Here is an 8,582-nt window from a genome sequence, read left to right on the forward strand (position 1 = left end):
TGGCCTCCTAAAACATGTATCTGCATCAAATCCCAGAACCTGCAAGTGTTAACTTATTTGAAAAAAGGGCCTTTGTAGAAATAATTAAGTTAAAGATCTTGAGATGTATAAATCACTCTGGGTTATCTGAGTGGGCCTTAAATACAATGACAAATGTCTTTATAAGAAACACAAAGAAGAAGACACACAGCCATAGGAGTAGGAGGCAATGTAAAGATGGAGGCAGAGATTGGGGTGATGTGGCCATAAGCCAAGTAATGCCTGGAACCACAAGAAGCTAGTAGAGAGGCATGCAATGAATTCTCCCCAAGAGCCTTTTGAGGGAGTGCAGGCATGCCAACACCAGGATTTAGAACTTTTAGCCTCCAGCATTATAAAAGAATACATTTCTGTTGTTGGAAGCCAACATTTGTGATAATTTGTTAAAATATCCCTAGAAAATGCATATACTTTTTTGGTGTATTTGGCTATATTTAATGAAGTTTGCATTAAAAGAATAACCTACATTTAACAAATTGTTGACAGTGATATAAAGAGCATTTTAGCTTGATCTCTTTTAGGTATTTAACCTGCTTACAACAGGAAAAGTTGTGAGCTTCTACTTGCGCACATGCATACCCATTCTCTGTCTTTTTGGGATGAAGGATCCAGTCCTGCCCACTCAGACCTGCTGGAACGGGCCATCCTGGATGCTGCCCTCTGTATGGAACTAACTTGCCCTAGTCTCTCAGACCACTTATTCTTCACACAATTGACCACATGTAACTTTGTATGTCACTTGCAGTCTCTTTCATTAGGCATTTTTGTAGTAAGGGCAATTCTAATGTGATCTTCCAGGAACTCCTTATATAATTTGAAAAAAGCCTGAAGCAATAGGAGACCTAATTTTTGTATGGTGTTATGCATAAAGAAGCGTAGACCAGCATCTCAAAGTGTCTAAACAACTACAATCTTAAGTCTGCTGAAAAACATTTAAAGATATCAGCTTCATGACCCAACTGCAACAGTTTACAAAATCCCTTCCCCTCTTCTTTCCTCTAACTCCTGATCTCTCACACTTAGATGCCCAGAAGTGCACTCTTTCTATCCAACACCCCATCAGATCTCTACTAAAACCTCTCCACCAAAGTAAACTAGAAGACTTTTACATTTCCTCCCTCTACTCTTTGCTTTTACCTATGGTTTTCCTTCCCATCCAGGAACAAACCCTGACTCCTTCCTTCGAAAATCGTGTCTCTGCTCCTACTTTTTGCTTTCTTTCCAGAGTCTCTATCACCAAGCTGCAGGACCAGATTCGGATTCTCTCTTAGAAGGCAGGGGTGAGGCCAAGGGAAGAAAGGAAGCTTCCAGTTAGCTAGTGGAGCATCAGGAAGAGGTACAGAGACAAAGACTTTGAAACTCACAACTTTTCTTTTATCAACTTCATATTACTATCACTTAAGATGACAGAGAAAGGCTTGTGCCAAGGTTCAAACAGGCCAGTGAAAATTCTTTGATTGATTCTAACATCTTTTTTTTTTTCTTCTTTTTCTCTAGACTGCCAGCATTGTGAAACTTAGTTTCTATCTTAACAGTTGACAGAAATCGGGTAAACACTCTCAAAAACCATTCACTGTCGTAGTTTACTTACTTAACTTTCATGGCCACAGGCTGATTATGGAATTTTTAATTTTGATTTTACAAATGAGGATCTAAAGAAACAGAATATTTAAGGTCGCATGGGTAAAATTTATCATGCCAGGATTCAAATATAGGGTTATCTGTCTCTAAAGCCCAGACCTGCTTACTGTTTGAATCAGTATTCAGCAATACCTAGTGAGCACCCATGAGGTCACCAGGGACTATGTTGGTATAGGAAACAGAGAGATAGAAGACACAGCCCCTGGCCTTGAAGAGCTACGGTGCCCAAATGTTTCCACTATACCCCTCAGACTCTATTCCATGGTTCTTCCAAATTCTGTTCCAAAGTGTCATATTTGGAATTGTATCTTGGTATTTTGCATTTTTTTTTCATACTTGTAGTAATGCACAAGAACAGAAATCCCTTCTATAGATGCTTTATTTAATACAGCATTTAAATATCAGTTGAATATTCAATGAGCAGCCATTTTTAAGAACCGTCTGTTGACTGATCTCTGAGCTAGACAGTGTACCGTGGTAGATACAAAGGAGGATGAGACACACTAACCCTCGAGCTGTTTGCTGCCATGACTGAAGTCCTGATAAATAAAATTAGGTATAAGACTTATAAATTTCTGTTGTTTTAAGCCACTGAATTTGTGGTTATGAAAGCATCTTGCTACAAGGGACAAGGTGTGAGGAACAGTAAAACTATTGTTACCATTTATAAATAATAGGTAGCTTATATTGTAGTTATATAGACAAATCTGGAGAGAAGGTAAGAGTGCCCATTAATATTTGGGTGGCATAATATCTATTTCTCATGCTGGAAAAACCTAAGAATTATTGACCTATTTTTATTTACAATATTTAACTGGAAAAATAAGTGCACCTCAACAGCAAAACTTGGCTTTTTATGAAGCCATCTTTTCATATTCAATTTCCAGTTCAACTGATGGTTTATGGTTTAGACATTTTATGAGCTGGGGAAGCAATGATCATAAAGATACCAGGACAGAAACCATAAGAAGGTTGTGTTAAATACTAACAAAGGACAACAGAGGTAGATAGGTTTATTTCTCCACATTCTTTCAGACACCTGGTCCACAATGGCTTAGAGTTTTAGGCAAACAAGAATCGATTTTTAGAGAATATGTTTGCAACAGGATGATATTGTATATACGTATGGAATGTTTTTGTGTACTGAGTACTTAGAGTAGAATGCTTTAATAGTTAAAGCATTCTCTGTTTTTTTTATACAAGTAATACATGAATAAATTCTTGATGAAAAAAATCTATAGTTTTCCTTTTCATAGCCTCCTCTCTCTGCCTTTGTATTCTCTATGCTGTCCCCAACCAATCTTACTCCATTCTCCAGTGGTAACCATGGTTATTAGAGAGATATGCATCTTTCTGAGTCTTTGTCTATGGATTTGTTTATTTACAAATATACACCCATATAACATGTAGTTTTTGTTATTATTTTTTCATAAATAGGATTATACTGTATTTATTATTCGTTACTTGCGTTTTTCAATTAATAGTATGGCCTGGAAAGCTTTTCATGTCAATATATATAGACCTTCCATGATCCTTTAAGCTACTGGGTAATATTCTATACCATGGACAGAGCACAATTATTTTTAAGCAAGGCTGTACAGATGAAAAATTGGATTTCTAATTTTTCACTAATATACACTGTTTTGTAATGCCTCCCTATGTGTACCTCTTTAGGAAAAAGTGGACATATTTCTCTAGACTAGCATTTTGAAATAGAATTTTGAGAAATACAGTCAAATTTTCTTTCCAGATCCTGCCCTAATTTACATGACTACTAATGGTGTATGAGTGTGCCTACTCTCTAGATCTTTGCCAGTACTGTATATTATTAATATTTAAAAATTTTGGAAATGTAATATGTGGAAAATGAAATATTTTGCTTTAATTTGTATTTTTTTGATTACTATCAAGTTTGAGCTACATTTCCACATTTTTATTAGCGACTTGTGTTTTTTCTTATATGAATACTCTTTTATTTGGAAATTATCAGTGTCTCACTGGGGGAAAACTCTTGTTCAGATTTTTATAGAAAATCCCTGAGACTACCACACTCAAATTGTGAGAAGATTGGATGCTAATATGATTAACTTTTAGTTTTACTTGGTAATGTCTCAATATCGAAATTAATTGTCTGTTAAAATCCAAGGATACGTATCAGAATCACCACTTTTTCTTGGATTTGCCTTTTCAGGGGCCAGTTTTGCATATTCACCTTCAAATCTGAAAAATTCTTTTGTGCCTAGATTCTAATTCATTTTCAGTAGGAGATGGTACTTGATAATCATGAGCTCTCCTAATTGTAACCTATGTCTGCCATTGAGTGACCTTTATACAAATATAAACAAGATCTCTCCTCTCTGCCTCCTTTTATTCCTTACAGTTCTTAGGAAAACAAGCCAGCCCACTCCCTTCTCCTGCTCCTCCCTGCCACATAGCTCCTAGCCTCACCTGCCTAGCGGCTCCACCTGGCATCTCTCCTGCTTCAGGACCCTTCAGCACTCAGAACACCCTGAGTTCTCCCAGCAGGATGAGGTTGCTACTGCAAAAGTGGTTTCATGGAGGGACATTAGAGGGAGTTATACCTAAAAGTGGGTCTCGAGTAGAACTTTTTTTCAGTGTCCGAGGGGGAAAAATAAAAATTTAAACTTTTCATTCAGGGTTGACCTGAGTTTCCAGTCTTAACTCCCTTGTGACTCCTTTTCTTCTCACTATTCTCAGTGAGAGGGCAGGCTCTCCAACCAAGAGGCAGCCTAGCATAGTGGTGAGGAACATGTTCTGTGGAACCACACGCGTGGACTGGAATCCATCATTTATGAGCTGTGCAGTAGGCAGCCCTAAGGATGGCACCTAATGATCCTCACCTGCTGGTATTCATGCCCTTGTGTGGTCTCTTTTCAAAATGAGGGAGGGCTGATTTGAATGACCAATGGAACATGGCAAAAGTGATAGTATATGACATCTGAGGCTAGATCAGGGCCTTGCAAACTTTGCCTTGCCCTCTTGAGTCATTTCCTCTGGTGGAAGCCAGTGGGATGACATGAGAATACTCCTGCGCCCTGTGGAAAAGCCCAAGTGTGGAAGAACTGAAACCTCCTGCTAAGAGCCAGCACTAACTTCCCAGCCACGAGAGTGAGCTACCTTGAAAGAGGATTCTCCGGTCCCGGTCAGGCTTTCAGATGACTAGAACTCCAGGTGACATCTGACTTCTTAAGAGGGACCCTGACTCAGGACCACCTAGTCAAACTGCTCTTGAACACTTAATCCATAGAAACTGTGGCATATGTAAATTATTATTCTTTTCAGCCACTAAGTTTTGGGGGATTTGTTATGCTCCATTCGGTAACCACTGTAAGCTGTATGACCTTGGGCAGTGTCCATATGTGTAAGATGACAATAATAGCCTCTCCTTTATAAGATTTAGAGGATTAAATGAGTTAACATATGTCAAGTAGATATATTAGTTCCTAGCACATAGTAATTGCCATGTAAATATTTGCTAAATATTGGTTATTTTTCAGTTGCCAGTCTGCACTGTATCCAACCCTTTTAGGAATTCTGATTCTCAGGGCTGGCCCGGGAGCCCAGTTGCTCCCATTCCCTTTGACAAGGACCCTGTGGCTCACAGTGGTCATTCCCTGGAGTTTGGGTTTATGGACTAGAAGAGGCCCACTCTTAGGTTTTAAAGAAAATATTAATTATTCCTAAATATATTACAGTTTAAATCCCTATTTCTCTAAAGGCAATGGATTCTACTTCATCACATTACTCTATAGTTTAACCTGTCTCATCTGTTTACTTCATTCAGGAGCCTTCCCTAACAAAAGAGTCTCCTATTCCTAATCCTCATCCTTGAAGTGTGCATCCTGAGCTTTTGAGATTTAGATGTGGAAAAGTGAAGATGAAAAGCCCTTAACCAAAGGGAGACTATTATGGAGAGGAAGTTCCTTTCTGTTCTCAGCATCCATTTGCCTCCTTTTCAAAGATAGATGCTGGGTACCTGTACTCTTGACAGAGAACAGGGCTTTAAAGGTCATTTAGCCCAAATGTTCATTTTAGAGATGAAGCGCTCGAGTGACCTGTCCTAGAGAATGGCTATTGAATGCCAAGGCTGGGATAGGAGCAGTCCCTTGACTCCTTTTGTCATGTACTTAACTCTTACTTTGTGACTAGGCAGTGACTGGACAAGAAGAGTTCCCATCAAAAACTGTACCTTCTATATCTGCCATTCACAACATTCTTTTCTATTTCATCCAAATCTCCCCCCTCTTCTGTTTTCCAGGAGGATTGTTATCTCATAGGATGCTTTCCGATTTCATTTCCAGTGTGTTCTGAAATCTTTTAAAGCCAAAGAGGTCTTTATTGCTCTTGTATTTATTTTTTTTCTGGAATAATGTTTTGTGGTTGTGGAATGTTCCTTGGGCTTGAAACGTTGCTTTACTTGAAGACTTTTTCTGCCATTTGTGAACACTAATGGGAAAGACGACTTATTCAGATGATCCTGAAAGTTCTAGATGTTTTAGCTGCCAACTTATGGGCAGATTCTAATTAGCAGATCCTCTACGTGGTGGCTGCACTTGCTGTGTAAAATGTCAGGCTCCAAATGGAATTTTCACAATTGTTTGGGAGACTGTAAGGAAACACCTCTCTAAGTAAACTAACATGAATCTGTTTTTGTTTTTTTTTTTTTCTGGGAATCATAGTCTGTATCTGGCTCCAAAATTTCTAGCTAAAGAAAAATTAAAAGGTGGGATTTTCGATATGCTGGGTGGGTGGGTGTGTGGAGGAATAAACACGTTTAGATGTCCCTTAACAATCGAAGCTGCTAAGACAGTATGCCTGAATGTAGGAAAGCAGCAAATCTAAGGAGCAATGAAATAAATTAGCAGCAGAAGCACCAGCTCTGCCTTTCCTTTGTGATATTATTAAAGTTCAAATGTCTTCGATATGATTAAAATAATCTTTTTAGGATACTGCCACATTTGAAGAACTACAAAAGGAGGCTGAATGAGCTGAGAGAAACACAGAAGTGGATCAGCAGGATGACAGCTGCTGCACTGAAATCAGGATTGTAATATGTCAGTTTCCAACCCATCACATATAATCCAGACAGAGGCATAGCATTTCGTCTGCCTCGTTATGATTTCCCTCTGTCTGGTGCAGTTTGGGTCACATCTGTTGGTTGCATTCTCATCTTCATGAGATCTGCACTGACTGATAGCCTAAACCCCATGTTTATCTCTGTCTGTGGTTCTTATTTCTCTTCCCTGGAAGTCTCCAGAGAAGCACTGTATCCCATGATGTGGGTGTCTTGGTTTTATTAATCCCCAGTTGGTGTGCACATTCAGGTAATTCTGTGCTTCATGCTAGGATTTTAGGTGCATTCATTGTGTTTACCTATTAACATTTATTATATCAGAAAAAATAATCTGACAAAATAAAAATTTAAGTCTACTTCCTGAATATCTCAGATTTGAAACAGAACTGCTCGCAATAAATAAAACAAGCTGTTTGTTTGACTTTTGCATGCTTTATACTTATACATTGCTTTGTCTCATGATAAAAGATGGAGAAACACTGCTTCAATCCTTAAAACTTGGCTTGTGTCTAGATAAGAATTTAAACTTTAGCATGCCTGCCTATGTTCAAGCCTAGAAAATCTTTTTGCATTTCATCCATTGCTAATGTTTCATATCTGCTCATCGAATCTAACCCTTGATTTCTTGTGTAGACATATGTAATCTGAAGGCATGCAATGTTTTGCAAATGTTGGCCCATATTTTTTATTTCATAAGGTCTTATTTGGTCTGTCGACCAAGTTTTGATTACTTCCATATTGCTCTTAATTGCCTTAATATCCCCAAAGACTTTCTTATTTTGTGCATCCCTTTATCTTTGCTTCTTTCATCTCTTGCTGTGAGAGTACAAAATTGCTGACATATTCAGTGTATTTAAATCCTGAGTGTGGCAGAAGACTTTTCAAATCTGTTTTAATTTTCTGATACTCAGCTGAGGACCATTACACATTCTGTTCAGTTAATCTGTTTTTAATCATATCTGTAAATGCTAAAGTTGCACATGAGACAAATGGTGCATAAAGTGAAACCAGACCAAGTGTATCTTAGCATATGTAAAGTTAAATTCTTACTTTGCTCTACCCATACGTGCTACTGTCTGATAGTTGTACAGTATTGACTCACAACAGAATTTCTCTACAAAGAGTTTAGGATATTCTGCTGAAAGAAACTTAGCTTTTTCATGTTTAAATATTTGTTAATTATTACCCATCTCTTGCTATTACCATGAGAATTGAGTAATGTAAGTGTGCATTCAGTTCTATTCCATAATGTATCGACTAAGATGCATTTGGCTGCAGATAACTGATAACTGCATTAACAGTGGCACAAACCACTATAAATACAGTTGTTTACCCAATACAAATTCCAAAGGATTCAGGCATCCTTTATCCTTTTGTCTTTCCATCCTTGGGTAGTCTGTGTTATCTGCATTATATTCACACTTTCAAGTAGCAGACTCTCGCACTACAGTGTCCAAGTAGGAAGAGAAGGGACAGGAAACAAAAGCCTCTCCATAATGTGTGGCTCACCTTTTACCAGGGTAATCTTTCTTGAAAGCCCGAGGCAGTCTTGCCCTTATGTCTCGTCTAGCCGGGCCACAAGACTACCCTTACACTGATTATGGCAGAAAGGCAAGAGCTAAGCAAAAAGGCCTAGGCCAACCATGATTATACTGGGCCTCTGCACACTACACTTGACCAAAGTCAGAGTTCTGTAAGCAAGGAATAACGAGACTAAATGATGGGGCCGAGGAAGGGATAGCTGTTTGCCACACTTAACAACTCTGTTCAAGGTTTAAGACATATCCACAAAGGTCACTACTATTGT

This window comes from Pteropus vampyrus, unplaced genomic scaffold (assembly GCF_000151845.1).
Source record: "Pteropus vampyrus isolate Shadow unplaced genomic scaffold, Pvam_2.0 Scaffold39, whole genome shotgun sequence".
Classification (NCBI taxonomy): domain Eukaryota; kingdom Metazoa; phylum Chordata; class Mammalia; order Chiroptera; family Pteropodidae; genus Pteropus; species Pteropus vampyrus.